The following is a 17,941-nucleotide window of genomic DNA, read 5'->3' on the forward strand; positions in this document are numbered from 1 at the left end:
TTACAGGCCAATGCAGGGCATGTGGCAGGGCCTGTGCATGCGGCAGGGCAGTGAAATTCCTAACACTTGCATCTCAAGCTGCCCAAGGACCCAGAGGTGCCTCTCTGATCAGGGTAGGAGGGTGTCAGCTCCCTACTGCAGGGATGGATTTAGCAACGCTGGGATAATTAACACCACATTTATGAAGTGCCTCTCTCCCTGCCTTTCAGGGTGGGAGCCCAGACCCAATCAGATCCAGACCTACACCAATTTACACCAGCTGAGTATCTGGCCCAGCTGATCTAGTTCTGGAAGCTGAACTCAAACTCTGCTGAGGGGACAAATAGGTGGAAGTGGATGAGGAAATGGAAGAAAATTTGTGGATCTTTGAACGGACTCAAGGAAGCTAATTGTATAGCTCCTTTTCCTTCTCTGTTTCACACAAACGCCCCTTTTATTTGACTTTATTCAGCTTTTAAATGTAAATATCATAAAGCTGTCACAGCTTTAGCCAAACTCCTCCTACCACAAGTACAGCCAGGCCGTCTCCAGGGGAGTGAGAGAGAGACGGACGGGCAGGTGGGCGTGGGAGACCGAGGGCAGTGGACGGGAGTAGGACACTGGGGCGGGTCAGGTGTTATCAGCTGTTCAAGGGTGGCTGAGGAGACTCAGCATCTTGAGACTCACATTCTTTCTGTATCCGTCGTGACGCATGACAGGCGTCCCTGGGAACTTGTTCGCTGTCGCGCGGCGGCCGTTGGTGCCCACAGGATTATTGATGATAAACACTAGTCTGTTCAGGTGGAAGCTAGTAGCGCTGCTCCATTCCGCGCTAACTGCACAGCGCTGCTGAGGCGGGCCCCACGAGTCTAGACTTCACGCTACACAATGATGCTTTACTTAACTGACAGCCATTAGGCAGCCAGTGTGTTAGGATCATTGCTTACCGGGGTGACCAGTGCTGTTGCATTCTTTCCTTGGATACCCTGTTGGTCTGTCTGTCTCCAGCTGTTGTCTCTTGTCTCGTACTTATGTAAGCTCTTTCGGGGAGGGACCATCTTTTTGTTTCTTGTTCTGTGTTTGTACAGCACCTAGCACAATGGTCTGGGACAGGGACTGCAAGGTGCTACAATCAGACAAATCAATACACAATCAATATTAAAGAAGAATAATGAATAACCATGTGGCTATTGCCACAAATCCTGACTCCCCTTTAGTTTACTCTTCTCTGCTAGAACTTCACCTGTAAGTGTGAGCCTTCTGGGTTACCTCATCCAGGGCCCATGGGGTAGACATAGCATATCACACACACGGAGACTTTGCATGGAAGCCTAACACACTAGTGCTCTTTACTTGATCAGATGAGAAGTACACAGAGCTATACAAACCTAACAAACCCTATACGCATTTCCCTGTCTCAGTTTCCTCACCACTCCAGCACAGTCTTTGGGCTGGGATTAGGGTCCCTTCAGATAGGAGGATGGAGTATTTTCCCCCAGCACAAGCAATGGCCCTTAGCACGTCTACTGTTCAGTCAAAGCATGCTCATAAAAGTTATGTACGCCCCCTTGTCATTATGGTGTATACCTGTTGCAGGTCCTACCAGCAACAGAGAATCCCAAATTTGCATAGAGGCATTCAGTGCTACAGTAATTTTCATAGAAACAACTTCGTAATAGCAACAAGAATTCATAAGTTGTACACACGGACTCCCCACATCATCCCAGCTATGTATTTTAAACATCATGTCCTCAGGCGTGAGACATCTGCTAATAGTGAAGTGCTCAATCCTATATTTGTTCATGTAGACTTCCCAGACAATGAGACTCTTGCCTGTACAGGATTCAGGATCAGGCACAATAATAACTAGCACGTAAAAGGATCATGCTAGTGGTTAATACCATTTAGCAGTTTTCACTAGTGCACCTCACAAAGGTGGGTAAATATTACAGATGTTCAGAAAACAGAATGTCCACCCCATGGGAAATCCTGATATTTCAACATTTGTTTTTTGTCCTGCGACGTGATGAAAAGTCGAAATGCTGAAAATTTTCACGGAGTCAAAGATTCTAAAAAAATTCAGTTTCCAGTTGTCGAGATGAGAAATGTCAACGTTTCCAAGTGAAACGAACCACTGACATTTTCGACAGTTCGGAGTGTTAACATTTTCAAATGCTGAAATGTCAATTCAAAACTAAAATGTTTCATTCCCATTGGAAAACTGAGTCCAACATCTTCTCATCCAAAAAAGAAAAAAAAATAAAATGTACAAAAAATCCATATTTTTGTATTCCTCGGGAAAAGTTTTTAGTCAAAAAATGTTGACCAGCGTTAGTAAATAGAACTGTCTCTATGTTAGAGATAGGGGATCTGAGACATGGTAGAGTTTATATGACTTACCCAAAGCACAGAAATTTACAGAGAACAGGAGGACTTGTGGCACCTTAGAGACTAACACATTTATTTGGGCATAAGCTTTCATGGGCTAAAACCCACTTCATCGGATGCATGGAGTGGAATATACAGGAGGAAGATATATATACACACAGAACATGAAAAATATGAGTGTTGCCATAGCAACTATAACGAGACTAATCAATTAAGGTGGGCTATTATCAGTAGGAGAAGAAAAAACTTGTAGTGATAGTCAGGATGGCCCATTTCCAACAGTTGACAAGAAGGTGTGAGTAACAGTAGGGGAAAAATTAGCATGGGGAAATAGTTTTTACTTTGTGTAATGACCCATCCATTCCCAGTCTTTATTCAAGCCTAAATGAATGGTGTCCAGTTTGCAAATTTATTCCAATTCTGCAGTTTCTCGTTGGAGTCTGTTTTTTAAGTTTTTTTTGTTGGAATTGTGACTTTTAGGTCTGTAATTGAGTGACCAGAAAGGTTGAAGTGTTCTCCGACTGGTTTTTGAATGTTATAATTCTTGACTTCTGATTTGTGTCCATTTATTCTTTTGTGTAGAGACTGTCCGGTTTGGCCAATGTACATGGCAGAGGGGCATTGCTAGCACATGATGGCACATATCACATTGGTAGATGTGCAGGTGAACGAGCCTCTGATGCTGTGGCTGATGTGATTAGGGTTAAAATGTACAAGTTCTTAGCTGCCAGCCCTGTGCTCTGTCAGTGAGAATGCACCAACTAGAAGATGTTCATGCCCTGTGCAGGATCTTCATTTGCTTTGCGGTGAGAGTCCCCTGTTATAACTGTGTCCCCATTGTTGTGAGCCCCACACCCTTTTGTGGTTACAGTTTTGTGCCTGGCTGTCCCAGCCAGGAGAATACACCAATTGCAGAGGAAGCTGATAGTAACTGTGCTGCCCAAGGTCAGTACGAGATGCACAGAGATTATGGTCTCAGAGTTTGACTCCAGAAGTAGCTGTGTAAGTGCAACTGAGAGCAGTATTTAGGTTTTTTGAGCACTACTATTGGACATTAGCACCTCAACTCCACCCTGGTCTTCTTCAGTTGCCATGCTACCTCGGGGGCTCCAGCATCTCTGGCCCCAGGCTTGGCACAGCATCCTGTCCTGCCCCATCACCATAGAAAGGAGTTGGGGGAGGCCAGGCAGCCTGCTTCCTCTCTCTGTCTTAGGTACTTGTATGCCCACCCTTCCCACGCACAATATCTGAGTCATCTCCGACTCTTTAATAAATGCATGTTCTCCACCCCCTCCCCCCAGGGAGGCAAGGCAGTGCTATTATCCCCATTTACAGGTGGGGGACTGAGGCACACAAAGACCAAGGCCATGTCTGCACCACAAAATTGTCAACCTAACTTATGTCGGCATACAGCCACCACAGTTGTTAAATCGCTTGTGTGCACGCACGTTTGGCGCCTTCTGTTGGTGGTGCACGTCCTCACCAGGAGCTCTTGTATCGATTGTCTGTATCAGACCAAGAAGCCACCATGTCTGCTGCTAAACATAATGATGCAGTGAGGCGGAGTGGAACTGGAACAAAGCTCTTTCGCAGGGCGGGGCCATCAGGCCGGTGAGGAAGAAGCTGAGGATGAAATCAATTAATTCATTCATTAGCGAGCCCCGCAGCAGCCGCAGAGACATTTCAGTTGTGCTCCCTGGGAGATAGTTGTGAGATACACATCTCCTTTTCATCAGCGTCCCAGTGGGGTAGCAGTCATACAATCTCACTCCTACTAATTGCAGGGCAACACAGACAATGCAATGCAGGTGCCTGCATCGGAGATATCAAACAGGCCCCAGTGGCCGTTCTCTCTGCAGTGGCAAAGCCTCTTATCACATGGCACCAAAAGTGTCTTTTAAAAAGAAACAAGAGGCCAGGGACTGCATTCTGGCTTCTCCACCAAGGGCGCGTAGAAGAGAGAGAGAGCGAGAGCCTGAAGCACTGGGCCTGGTTTAAGATCTGAGGCCTGAACAAGAGTCAGCAAAGTTAGGCCATGCCGTGAACCAGAATCAGACCCGTATTAAAGCAGCTGCTTACAAGTTTGCTGTCCGATACACGACCTTGGCAAAGGTATTGTTAGTGTTGCTAGAACACAGACACTCCTCAGAAGCATGAGATACTGGGCATGTGTGTGAACGCACTCTGAAAGATTCGCACAGGGACATCCGGACCTAGCACAAGATAAAAGGGTTTGACAGAAGTGATGAATAGGGATGTTTTGCCCCGAGACACCTGGAGCAAGATACAAGAGGCGGTAACAAGCAGATGTCAGGAAACACATAAGGTGGTATGTAAGTTGTTTGTCTCAGTCTATAAATGTCAGGGTACTTGGCCTTAACCCTTTGTGTGACTGAGGGGACAGCAGAGATTCCTGCTGCTGACCGAGCCCCTCCTTGCCACTGGGCACTCATGTGTTAGTGTACCAGTAACCGCAGAGCCCAGGCACTAGTACTGTGCCTGGAGGTCAATAAACCTGGCCGAGTGCCTTTGTCACTGAACTGTGCTCATGGTCTTTCCTTCGAGGTCTGCTGAACCAACTACCTGCAGGCCTGGGGCAGCATGCGGCGAGAGCACACACACACACACACATGCCAACAGGCAACAGGGGGTTGGAGTAAAAGTGCAAGGACTCTCCCACCATTGTGCTCCAGCATAGGTGGGCAGCAAGAACCCTGCACCTTGCACAACCTAAGCATTAGATAAGAGGCAGACAGAAGTCAGAGCTTGAGCACTAGCAGGAGACAAAGGGAGCAGGCCTAGCTTTGCTCCCATTCTCCACTAAGGGGAATATGTGCATCTAAAGTGTAGTGCTTGCTGCTTCTGCATAAGTTTTTCAAAGGGCAAGAGTATTTTTCTTCTCTCCTCCGTGGCTCAGAAAGCCATTACCATCCCCATCGGCGCACCCGCTGCCCCAGTGTGGCACCGGCTTCTAGAGGCACAATCTAGCTGTTTTAATAGGACAGCTAGCTTATTATTTATATTACACCACATTCAGGGCCCTATTGTGTTAGGCTCTGTACACACATGGCGAGAAACAGGCCAAGGAGCTTACAATCTAAAGAGACAAGAAAAGCTGTGGAAATCCTACCCACAGTCTACAGACGGGAAGTTGAGGCACAGCCAGGCGATTTACCCCAGGGTACCGAGAGAGTCTTTGGCAGGGCTAGAAATTGACCCCAAATCTCCTGAGTCCTAGTTTAGTGTCTTAACTACACGGTCATCCTGCCTTTCTCTTATTTTTCCAGCTGTTTGAGCCTGCTATTAAAGCAGTGTGGAAGGTTCACAACACAACTGGAATTTGACTGTTTCTCATGATGTGAAATCAAAAAAATCTGGCCTGTTTTCTCTCCCTGCCTCAAAAAATCAGTACGTTTGTTTCACTTGAAAATGAATACATTTTAAATAAATTGATCCTCCCTCAAGAAGAAAAGGACTAAATTTTCTCTTCAAAATAGATAACATTTTGAGTGAAATTTACCCTGTTTTCAGCCAAAAGGAATTTGTGAAAAAGCCCATTTTGTAATATGTGTTCCAAGCGTCCGTGAATGTGAAATTACCACGAAACGAGGTTGTGAGCAGTTTCTCATAATAAATAAATAAAGTTTGCAGTTTTGCAGCGCTCTTTGGGGCAGATTTTCAGAAGACCTCTGCACCAGATTTTCACTTACCTAGCACCCAGCAGCTCCCATTTTGATACGTGGGTAAAATTTTCATAAGCACCTGAGTGACAGAGGCCTCATGTCCCACTGAATGTCAATGGGGCTTAATCTGCTAAGTTATTTAAGGTACATCCATTCTGCAAAGAAAATCCTGTGGCACAGTCTCAGAGTCTACGCTTTAAAACCCAGCAAGGTCGGGAGGGAGAATGGTTCTGGGTCCCAGGCTCCAGCATGAGCCCAAATAGTTACACTGTTCTTTTTAGCTCCACAGCCTGAGCGCCGCAAGCCTGAGTCAATTGACCCAGGCTCTGAGATTTGGCAACATTTTCAGACATACCCATAGGTGCTTCTGGAAATCCTACCCCAACAGTTCATTTTCCAGCATGCTGAGATCTGAAAATCTGGCTGCTTATTTTGGTGTCCAGAAAGAGAGTCAAGTGCTTTTGAAAATTTAACCCTATTTGGATATCCCTAAAGCCCATATCCCATATGAGCATGAGAGCAACCAAAGCTACAAACAGATGGATGGACAAAGAGAGCACGAATCTGCTGAAAAGTAAACCATACATTTCTACTGACGGCAAAGTGTACCCGATACGGTATGCAGTCACGAAGGAGTCTAAACAGAGTACCTTTTGGAAACCACTGCAGTGCTACCAAAGAGGAGAGGCTGGTACTACAGAATGAGACCCAAAGTGCTGGTTAATCTACTTTGTTATTTATTTATAGCACACATAGTGCTTTCCTAGCCTGAGTTGAATTCTCAAGAGAAAAAAAAATAAAACAAGAGGGGGGAAAAAGCATAAAAGTTTCTGCGACAGCAATGGGACTGTGCATTTATCTTTCTCTTTTTCCCAGCATAGGTCAGCCCCGAAGTGGAATATACAAGCGGGGTAGCTTCTTTATTTTTAACAACATAAACAGGAGACAACTCCAGTTATAGCAAGTTCTGCCCAGGAGTCCAATGAAGCTTGTACCCTGGCTTTCCCCAGTGTCCTGGAGGTCTGGATGCAAGAAGCTCAGGTTCAGTGTGGAATATGGTTCTATGTGAAATGATTTTTCTGCTGGCATCAGCATGCAGAGCATGGTAGAACTAAATGGGGAGGATGTCGGGTGTAGTAGCTAGGACCACCAAGATCCAGACATTCTCACAGTGAATTAACTGATCTAGATGAGTTCAGTGGCTGCCCTTCCTCCTGAACTCGTGACTGCTTACTTCATATGGTGCATGTGATGATTAGAACTGTGTGAATGCCACCCCGAAGTGTCACATGGAGTTCTGAACTGGGATGAGCTAAAACATTAAATAGGAAACTCAACCAGAGCTCCAAGTTTCACCTGAATGAGGGTGGGCACCACTTGGAACTCTTATTAGCCCCAAATTGGGCAGATGCCTGATTGATGAAGTGCATGTGTCTCTTTGCTGATGTGTGTTTAGTAGAACTGGCTGGAAAAAAATTGGTTAAAAACAAATGTGTGCATGTTTGGTTTTCTTGTTCAAAATCAAAGTTTCAAAGAAAAAAAAAACATTGAAAATTCCAGCTTCAGATTTTGACCCACTCCATATCTGATCAAAAGTAAACATTTTCAACCAAAAATTGTACTGGGAACATTTTCTATCATCTGTCAAAAATAGATATTTTTTTTCAATCAAAACATTGGAAATTAAAACGTGGGAACCACTGACCAGCAACCAAAATGCTAGAAATGTTAGCCAGAAACCCATTCATGTCAAGTGCCCAGCCCAATTCTGCAGAGTTTAGTGGGTTCAGGTGGAGTTTGGACACATCTGTCGACTGGCTGTGACCCAAATGCAGGACACCTTTATTTCCTGAACCAGGTCATCCTTCAGTGGATAGAAACCACTCAGATTTGTCTGGTTGTTTGATAGCCCAGAGCTACAGCTGGTGATTAGATGCTCTCTAGTATAAATAGAGGGAGCCTTGGGGCACTATACACATTTATTTATAGTACAGCAGAAAAGTTGTTAGGACCCAATCAATATAAGATGGCAGGACTCCCACTGACTTCAGTGGCCTTTGAATCAGGCCAATCATTTGGAGTGAAAGTTCTGAAGTACTTGAATGTACCACAATGGGCAGGTTGTTGTGAAGTTGTTCTAAAATTTTTGCTCTAAGATCATTCTAGAGCTGGTGAAGTTATTTGTCCCCAATAATAGTGACTGTGAACTTATTGTTTGTGAATCCCTCACAAATCAATCAGGATTCCTACAAATCTATTTGTGAGGATTTGCCAAAGTTCTGGAAGAAGTACATGGATTGATGGGTTGATTGTGCACTGTTTGCTATTCATGACATGTTACTGACCACCTAAAGTCACATGATGCTCATTCTTCCTGGTCAACATTTTTCAAATTTCAAAACTGATATATTTTTTTCCTAATTTTAACCAAAAACAGGAAGAAGAAAATCATGAAAATGTTTGACTGGAATTTTTAAAACCGGGAAAGTACTAAATGATGAACAGCAAAGGACGCACACTCTGGTATGCACTTTTGCTGAATAATCATTCATGCCAAGAGACAAGACAGAGTCAACATTAACAAACATTTTTTTGCCAACCTTTGGTAGTTGTCTGAATACTAGTTAATGACAAATAAATATAAGCCAATGTAGAACAATGAATCAGACTAACCGCTTGTATATGTGAAGATGTTTGTGCTTTTTTTTTTTCAGTTAGTTGCACATGATCCACATCATGCAGTGTCGCAGGATAACATGCACCAGACAATGTGACTCGTTTTTTGTTCTATGTGTGGACCAGTGAATGGGACAACTAGGTAGGATTCAGGAGATCTGGGTTTTATTCCTGTCTCTGCCACTCACATATAGGTGCTTGGGCAAGTCACTTCAGACTTCTGTTTATCTCATTTTCCCCATCTGCGAAATGACAATAACATCTGACTGTTTTGAGATCAATGGATGGAAAATAAAATTTGATTGGCAGGATTCAGCTTAAATCGTTCCCACCCTCCACTTAACTATCATTTGCTTTTTTCCTTCCCTCACCCTCACTTTCAGTTTCCAGTCCTCAGTTCCCCTGCCCCAAGCCTTCTCCAGCTTGATCTCATATCAGTAAATACATAAAGGCGCAGCTGGAGAATTGCTGTCATAACCCACAATGCAAGGAGAGCAGCTTGAATTTTAAAATGGCTTTCAACCCTTCTTCTTCTGCTGCAGTCTGGCCGCTGTGAGTTTCCCACAGCAACTCTCAGCTCATCTGTGTCCCGACAGCTTGACGCTTTAATGATTTAAATGATTTACCTTCCCCCAAGTGCATCAGAACAGATTTATTACGCATGTTTGCGACCTGTTCTCCTAAGCACTTTCCTGACGTCTGTTCCTCATTAGAGTTCACCACCCAGGTCCACTCTGGATGGTAATAAGAAGGTAACTGCTATTCCTTGAAGCTTATCACACACGGGAGCCCAGGCACATTAAGATAAAGAATACACTGGGGTCTGTGTGTATAAATGTATGCTGCTAAATGCGTATGTATCCTAAAAAGAAATTCTAAAATAAGATCGAGCTGAAAAGTTCCATTTCCCCCCCGTCCCCGCACAGGAATGTGACATTTTCCATCATGAGCTGTGGCTCACTGGTATCACTGCTCCTCTTTCTGCCAGTCTGCTCTGTACCACCCCACCCACTGTGGGTACAAGTCAACCTCATTCTCCATCAGCCTGTTCAGCTCTTAAAGTATCCTGTTCGGCTTGCTCATCAATAACAGCCCTGGTTGAGGTCTGCAGCCTCATCCTTGACCCCTGAATTCCTGTCCTGCTATGGGATCTGAACGGTGCTTCATTTGCTCCAAAGGAAGAAGATTCCAGGGTCATTTTTCACTAATAATGACTAGAATGGCCAATCTGCTGTCTGCGGACGGGTGAAAAGTCAGGCCGGGTCTGCTCTGAGGCTACTTGTTTCTCTCCACAGTGACCAATTTCAGACAGTAATAGGTGCATCAATTATGTCTCTGCCTTTCCCTGCTGTTCAGGTCTTTTTATTATTATTATTATTGATTGAAATATTGCAGTGTCCATTCGCTACATCAGACCCCATGAGGCAGGCACAGCCCATCTCCCTGGAAGCGGGATGTGATGAGCTGGTCTTATCTGGGATTGCAGTGGTGTCATCTGCGGGCTCCAGCTTGCAGCCTCCTTGTTTTGTGCTGCTCTGGGGCTAAGGCCTGAGAGGTTGCATGAGCCCCTGGTACTCCCCTGGCAGGAAAACTGCAGCAAACATGTTTGCGTGCTTGGACACAACAGATGGAAAAGCCTCTCTGAGGGCTACGTGCCGCAGGCACAGAACCCTGGCTTCCACTGTCAGAGCTGCAGCTGAGGATTGAGGGCAGTCGAGAGCCCAGGGGACATGAGCTTTCTGACATGTACTCTCCAAGTTAACCTGGATGTGCCTCTGTTCACCGCGTGGTGAAGCTTCAGGTAGCCAGCAAGAACTGAGTTACTGAATGGTCCACCCAGGAGCAATGCACTGACCCTTCATCCCGTTCTCACCGCTGTTTTGGAGAGGGGGCGACAGGAGATGACACTGGCTCATTGTGTCACTTTTCTCCCTGGGGAAGGTTTCCGAAGGCACGCAGGGCAGCTCTTCCCTCTCAAGGGCCTTCATGAGCTACCAGCTCCCGTTCACTATCAAGGTGTTGGCTCCTGCATACGGTCGGCCCATGATCCCAGCTTCCATTGCCCATGTGCTAAAATTTTAAACCTGGACCTTTGTTCCTTTTCCCATGCTGGTCCCCCTTCCCCGGAAGAGCTCCCCACAGACATCCAGATTCCTTCAAATCCCTCCTTAAAACTCCCCTTTTCTGTGATGCCTACAAAAAAAAATTGACAATAGGAAGGACACTGCTGTGCTGAGACCACTGCCTGTCATGCTGACCAATACTGTTCCCTTGTACTCCCCCATCTGTCCATATTGTATGATCTTGTCTTGCGCTGAGACTGTATGCGCTGTGGGACAGAGACTGTCTGTTTGTTCTCTGCGTGTACAGTACCTAGCACCATGGGGTCTTGCTCCATGACTAGGGCTCTGAGCCACTACAGTAATAATAATAATAAAGAGGATAGATAGTGGATGCATAGGCCTTGCGGTGGGTTTCATCTGGCACCTGTGAGAATGTGCAGGGTTATTTATTCTGGCTGTGATACCCAGTGTTAGGCTGCTGGGGCACTGATCCCACTGCCAAACATGCTGATCGATATCGTCAGTTTGTTTCCTTGTACATCCCTGTCTGGCTGTCATGGATTTGCTTGAGACAAGGGAGCCTCTGAGAAAGAGAGCTTACCTAATTTTACAGCAGGCCAATGAATGTTTAACTCAAGAAGGACCAAGTGGTCTTTCATTGCAGTTGGAATCAGGCTCTGACCAGGCCTGGCTTCTTGGGTTAAGGCAGAGGGAGGATCCTCCCTCCCCCGTCCCAGCTTCACCCCAGAACTGCCCTCTGACAGCAACAGCCAGCCCTTTTTATTTGGCCTGCTGGGCCCTGATTGGCCCCTACTGCTGGAGGACCAAGTCTCGCTGGTTTCACCCACAGCTGATCCTGGAAGGCCTCTCTGGGCAACCCCTGGAGGCCCAGATTTGCTTCCCTTCTCTTCTTAAAGAACAGCTGCTTAGGGTGAGGTGAGCCAAGGCCGTGGGGTCTCCGGCAGGGGGCAGCAAATGCCTGGCACATCCCATCACACTGTGTGCATCTGTTGTCTCTGTTCTTATACTTAGATTGTGAGCTTTGGAGCAGGGGACATCTTTTAGTCTATCTTTGTACAGCACCTGGTGCACTGGGGTTCTTGGTTAGGGCTCCTAGATGCTCTGGTGATACAAATAGTATACGGTCCATTGAGGGATCTTACACCAGTGGCTTTGCTCCAAGCTGATCCATGCGGGGCTAGTGAAGGGTGTGGCCACTGACCCAATGGCACTAGCCTTGTGAGTAAACATTCACCCGTGTGAATAAAGGCTGTCCACAGTCTGTCCCTAGCATATCCCCAAAGAGCAGGGATTAGGTTTTTAATTAAATGTGTTCTCCACCAATATGAACAACACGTGCACTGTTTATATTCTATTAGGCAGTGTAACTCTTGGGTAGAAAGTGAAATTTATAGCTTCTGTTGCTAATTTCCCCCTGGAAAGGATTTTGTACCGTGCCGACTCTCCAGTATATTCTGCAAGAGCTGTTTTGGGTAATTGATATTCAAGTGATATTAGTTCCTTCCTTCCATTCAACGAGGCTGGAATGGAATGGCAACAGCCACTGCATTTATAAGAGAGGCCATTGTTTATTTGAGAAATTAAAACATGAATTTAAATTAAATTGCAAACAAGAGGAGGACAAGACGCCTGGATAAAAATGGAAGAGTGATCGGGAAAAGCTCAGTGAGGAGGTCTGGCTGGGGACGGAAGCATTAAAAACCAAAGCCACAGACCAGATAGGAGGTTGGGTTCATTACAATGCTGATACAAAAGAAGAAAGAGCACATTAAAGGACCGACTTGAGCCCCACTGGGGGCCGCTCGATACCACTCTCACAACAGCGGAGGAATAGGCCGGTGGTTAAGATGCTAGCTTGAGGCTTGAAAGGCCTCTGTTCAGGTCCCTGATCTAGCACCAATTTTCTATGTGACCTGAGGTGAGTCGCTGTGTGCCTCAGTTTCCCCTCTTCAAAATAGAGATAATAGCACTGCGTCCCCCCCAGTGGGGTGTTCTGAGGATAAATACATGAAAGACTGTCAGATACTCTGGTAAGGCGGGGCTGTATCAGTACTGTATTTAGAGAGATAAGAATGATTATTTCCAATCTCCTTCAAACCTAAATGATAACATCCATTATGCAGCATGCAGGCTGGGTGGTAATTCCCTGTATTCAGTTTTCTTACACCCGCACAAGGAGGGCAATCTCATCAGTAAACCCTCCTTTACATCTCGGTAAATCGGTTAGATTGTGCACAATTTTGTTTGTTACACTGTCCCTGCAATATTAGCAAATAAAACATACACAGTTATTTATAGGGAGGGGGGAACATTCAAATTTCCCCAGAGAGATTATTGGCAATAGAAAAGTCAGAATGATTTTAATCCTGTCCAGTAGTGAGAACTCCCAGTTGTTTCTACTTGTTAGTCTTTTGTTTTGCAAAAGTTTATCTTTGGGTCCCAATGGATCGTACTAGACTTGATTTGGCAGAATCTGATCCTTGACATTTCTTCTTTTAATACAGTCTCTGAATCAGCTGGGAATATCTTTTTCTTCCCCCTCCCTGAGTGCCAAGCCAGTGAGATTGTTCCTGAAAATGAATGTGAAACCTTGAGATGTCTAAATCAGCTTTCAGTGTATGGGAAGGCAGAATGCTCTTCTACTTAGTGAAAGAGAAGTATCAGGACTCCTGGGTTATATTCTTATATCTACCGCTGAGTCACCACAAGCAAAGCACCACCTTTCTGTGCCTCAGTTTACCTATCTTTAAAATGTGTTTAATAACCGTAAAGTAATATGCGTCCCTCAGATGAAATGTGCTATATATGGCCAGACTATATTTAACAATGACATTAAAAGGCGCCTGATTTAAAACTGGCGAAAGGCAATATTTTTTTTTTCTCACAACATATGATGTACGCTGCTCACTGCAACAGACATTACTGAGGCCAAGAGAATGAATCCTCAGGAGGATTTGCAGGAGAATTAGATGTTAATTTGAATAACAAGAAATGCTATTAGAGAAAATAAAACAAATGTATAAGGGATAGAGACTCTCATGCTTCAGGGCATAAGCCCGTCACTAACCGACGATACTTAGGAAGAAACTTCCTCCTATGGGCAAGTAATTCTATAGCTGTTCCATTATGGGGAGTCCTGCGCCTTGCTCTGTAGCATTTGGCATTGGCTGGGGTAGTGCGGTAGCCACTTGCTGCCTCCTGCATGCCCCCTCGAGGCTAGGTTGCCTCCGCACTGCCCTGCCTCTGTTTCCCCAGCTCCTCAGGGCCCTGTAGGAACTCACTGATCAAAGGTGGTTCAAACAAACCCCACAAGGAGTTGATTTGTTTAGTCCCCTGGTACATACTGGCCCCGTAGGCCCCAAGCTGATTTCAGTGTCTCTCTCCTAATTAGTCCAAAATAACACTCAGCAAACTCACACAGTCTTCAGCCCAGCTGGCCTTTACAGCCTCTCCTCTGTGTTATAGGGTCTCCCCAGGCCTGCCTGCCTGCCTGAAGAGCTTTCTCCCACTCCCTGCTCCTTCTGCAGCTTTTCCTCAGGGCCTTGCAGGAGCTTTCGGACTCCCTGCAGCATCTACAAACATAGTTGCCGTCTCCTGAGCTTTCCCCTTTATTGCAACTGCCTGCCCGTTTTATTCATGGATCACCTGATTCAATCCAGGTGTGGCTCATCCTGTAATCAGCTCTGGTTCAGGCCCAAGTTCTCCAGCCCATGGGGCAAGTCACCCCGTTACAGTTGGTGACAGGCTCCTGGAGTAGATGATCTACCGTTCTTATTCAGCATGGTGATTCCTGTGTTTACCCTTGAATCTTTTATACCCAAACCTCTAAACAGGGTGAGCTAAATTCTACTCCATTTTACAGCACACAATGCCATCGACTCTCCTAAGTCTGCACTAGTGAAACCAAGAGAAGAATTTGGACCAGTAACTCAGAGGAGCGTGAGGAAAATTTTGCCTTACAAGCCAGCTGATTTCAAATCCCTCCTGTCCATCCCCCATCGACATATTCATCCAAGGCATTCCGCAAATATGTTTGCATAAGATGTACAGTCATTTAGCAAACACATCAGGTAGCCAAGAATGTTTGAAGATATTGAGCAAGCAATTATGGTTCATTCGATCAAAGTCTTTCGTTTGATCCAGGCTCAATTAATAGAGAAAGAATTGCCGCATCTCTCCCCAAGTTCAGATTATTGCAATATTTCTGCTGCCTTTGATGGCATAAGAATGATTACAAGACATGAGAAAAAGAGTGACCTTCCCCAGACTTTTCCAGTGGTATTTCAGCTAATATTTTATAATCACTGTTTAGCAGAGGAATTGGTCTCCGGTTGTTAATATAAAAATTATCACCTTCTTTGACTAATAAAAATCAATAAAGGCTTCTGTCCTATGAAGGGGCCACACAAGCTTCTCTCAGCTCATAATTAAACATTTCTACCTAATCTGGTGCAATAATAACCTTCACAGTTGTATGAAATTATAAATAATAATGCTGCCTTACAGAACACTTTTCAACTCAGCAGGTTTCAGAAAGGATGGCCCTGATTCAGGAAACCATCTCTACCCATGGCGGTACTTGGGCATGTGTATAATTTTAAGCGGGTGCCTCATTCCCGTGGCAGTCAAGGATGGATTGAAGCATGTGCTTAGGAGGTTCTTCTGACTTGGAGCCTATCGGCTGTGCTTGGACCATCACGGACATGCAGCAGCTTCTGGACTGTAGGACAGCAATACATCATGGTCATAATATTCAACAATGGATGCCTGAAGATAAGCAGCTGCATTCATACTTAGCCAATTGAATATGTGGCCAACCTTTTGGAGGTGCTGAGCATTCATAACTCCCATTGAAGACACAGTAATCTGTAGGTGCTCAGTAGCTGTGAAAATCAGGTCTCTAATTTTGGGTTCCTAGCTTTAGGCATCCATGTTTGAACATACTGGTTAACCGTTTTTTAATAGGGAAGAGGGGAGCAAAAGTCTGGCCAAAGAAATTAGGGTAAACAGGTACTTTTATGAAAAACCATCATGGGATTCATTGCATCCACACAGTGCGGGCAGCTGATCTGCTCTTAAAGTCTCACCTGAAAGACCCATGGCAGTAACTTGTGCATGCCTCAGTTTGCCTACTTTGCAAGGATACAGGGCTCTGTGCGGTATGCTTGGATTTGGAACCTCTTTCCCCAAGAGTCAAACCTGGAGTTCACACAACTCATCCATCACCTCTCTTGTCTGGTTGTCCTTACTAGGAGTTATGTTTATCAGGACTCCCAACTTCTCAAGCTAGTCTTCTCTGTCAAGAATAAATTACTATTGTCTTGAGCTATCAAGAGCCATTAAAGCTAATTAACTCACCCATCTCGTTTTGATGATGACGAGCATTTATATAGCATCTTCCATCACAATGGCTCCCACAGCATTTAACAAAATGCAATAAACCTACATCCGCCATGCATGGGGATCACTTCATTCACAAAGGACAGGCAGCCACTTCTACAGCAACTGTTGAGTAACACCCAGCAACGCTACCCAAGAGGCCATGGCAGGGAGTGTGTGGCCGACCTTTCCCGAATGATAAACGTATCGAAGAAAGTGATATCTCTGCGGGCATTTCGGTTTGTGTGTTGTCTATTAGTGAGAGCCACGTAATGGTGCAGGAATGTAATAGTGGTTAGAGACATTCACTCTTTGTTAGGGCTCCCCTGCCCTTCCTGGTTCTTGTTCTGCAGCCCAAAAGTCCAAAGCATAGGCAATATGGTGTTGATTGGGATTAACAAGCAAGCATAATCACAGCTCTTACACCTTCCTCCCCCCCTCCTCCTCCTTAGTAGGCTTAATTATACCTGTAGTGCTTTCCCCTGGTACCACCCCTTACCATTTATGGTCATATTCCATTTTGGAGGGTCTTGTGTCTGGGGACTTCGGTACCACTTCTTTTGTACCCATGGCAGGGGTAGGGAGTGAGGTTGTGTACCGGCCAGGGTCACCTTTTCTTTGGCCTTTGTGTTTCTTGTACCCCCACCTCTGACCCCTCCCAACTGTTTGATCTTGCCTGGGAAGGGGAGTCGAGGCAGAACTGGCTTTCAATTGTACATTCGTCTGTTAAACTCCCACCATATCTAGCAAGATTTTAACTCTCCTTCTGATCTTTTCTCATTGTACTGAAAACCTCAGCTGGCTGTGAGCAGAAGCAACACAGCGTCTTTGTTCCTTGCTCACATGTGTTAATAAGGACACCAATAACTGTATTTGAAAAAACCTCAAAATTCAAGCAGGCAAACAAGACCCAAAATTCTATCTCAGGCAAATAAGCAGGCCTAAATACGACCATTCTCCCTTTACTACCATCACTACCACTCTCCCTTTACCCTATTTCCCCTTAGAAGATAGACATTCAGTAGCCGTTACTGGCACATATCCCAGTTTAGATTTAGCTTGTTTGGTTTTTTGCCTTCAAAATAGGATCCATCTTACTCTCTCTCAACTTCCGTCTCTGTCTTTCAGAGACAAGAAATTCTGGACGCGCAGCTGAGCACTCAGGCTTGTCTTTGCAGTTTGGATGTATCCGTTTTGAGAGAAGCTCGGAAGTAGTTTTCAGAGGTGCCAAGCACCCGTAACCCTGGTGGAAAGCTAGACTCTGGGTGTGGAGTTGGACACCCATATATCGACGCACCCAAAATGAGTTGCTGCTGTTGCAGAAAGTAGCTGTACCCTTTGGTGCCTTCCCTGCCCCATCCGTAGAATGGAAAATGATAATGCCTGGTGATTGAAATGTATAGATGAAAGAATGATGTATTATCATTGGGCTGGATCCTCAGCTGGTGTAAATCATTGCAGCTTCACTAGAAGTCAATGGAGCTATACAAACGGAGGATCAGGCCCATTGTTATTTATTACCATTATCATGTGACCCTCAACCCCACACCTGTGTTTACCCATCACTGGCTTTATCACATCCCCTTTCATTTGCTTCCTTTCTACACAATTTACATTTCGCCCCCTCGGTGCCTGTTGGACGAGAACCCTTTCATCTCTCATCGTAATGCTCAATAATAACATTTCCATTTGTTTTCCTTTTCACGAAGCTCCTTTCTGAAAACAGGATCTGACCTCTCGCTTTGTGTTCTC

This window comes from Mauremys mutica, chromosome 18, assembly GCF_020497125.1.
Source record: "Mauremys mutica isolate MM-2020 ecotype Southern chromosome 18, ASM2049712v1, whole genome shotgun sequence".
NCBI classification, from domain to species: domain Eukaryota; kingdom Metazoa; phylum Chordata; order Testudines; family Geoemydidae; genus Mauremys; species Mauremys mutica.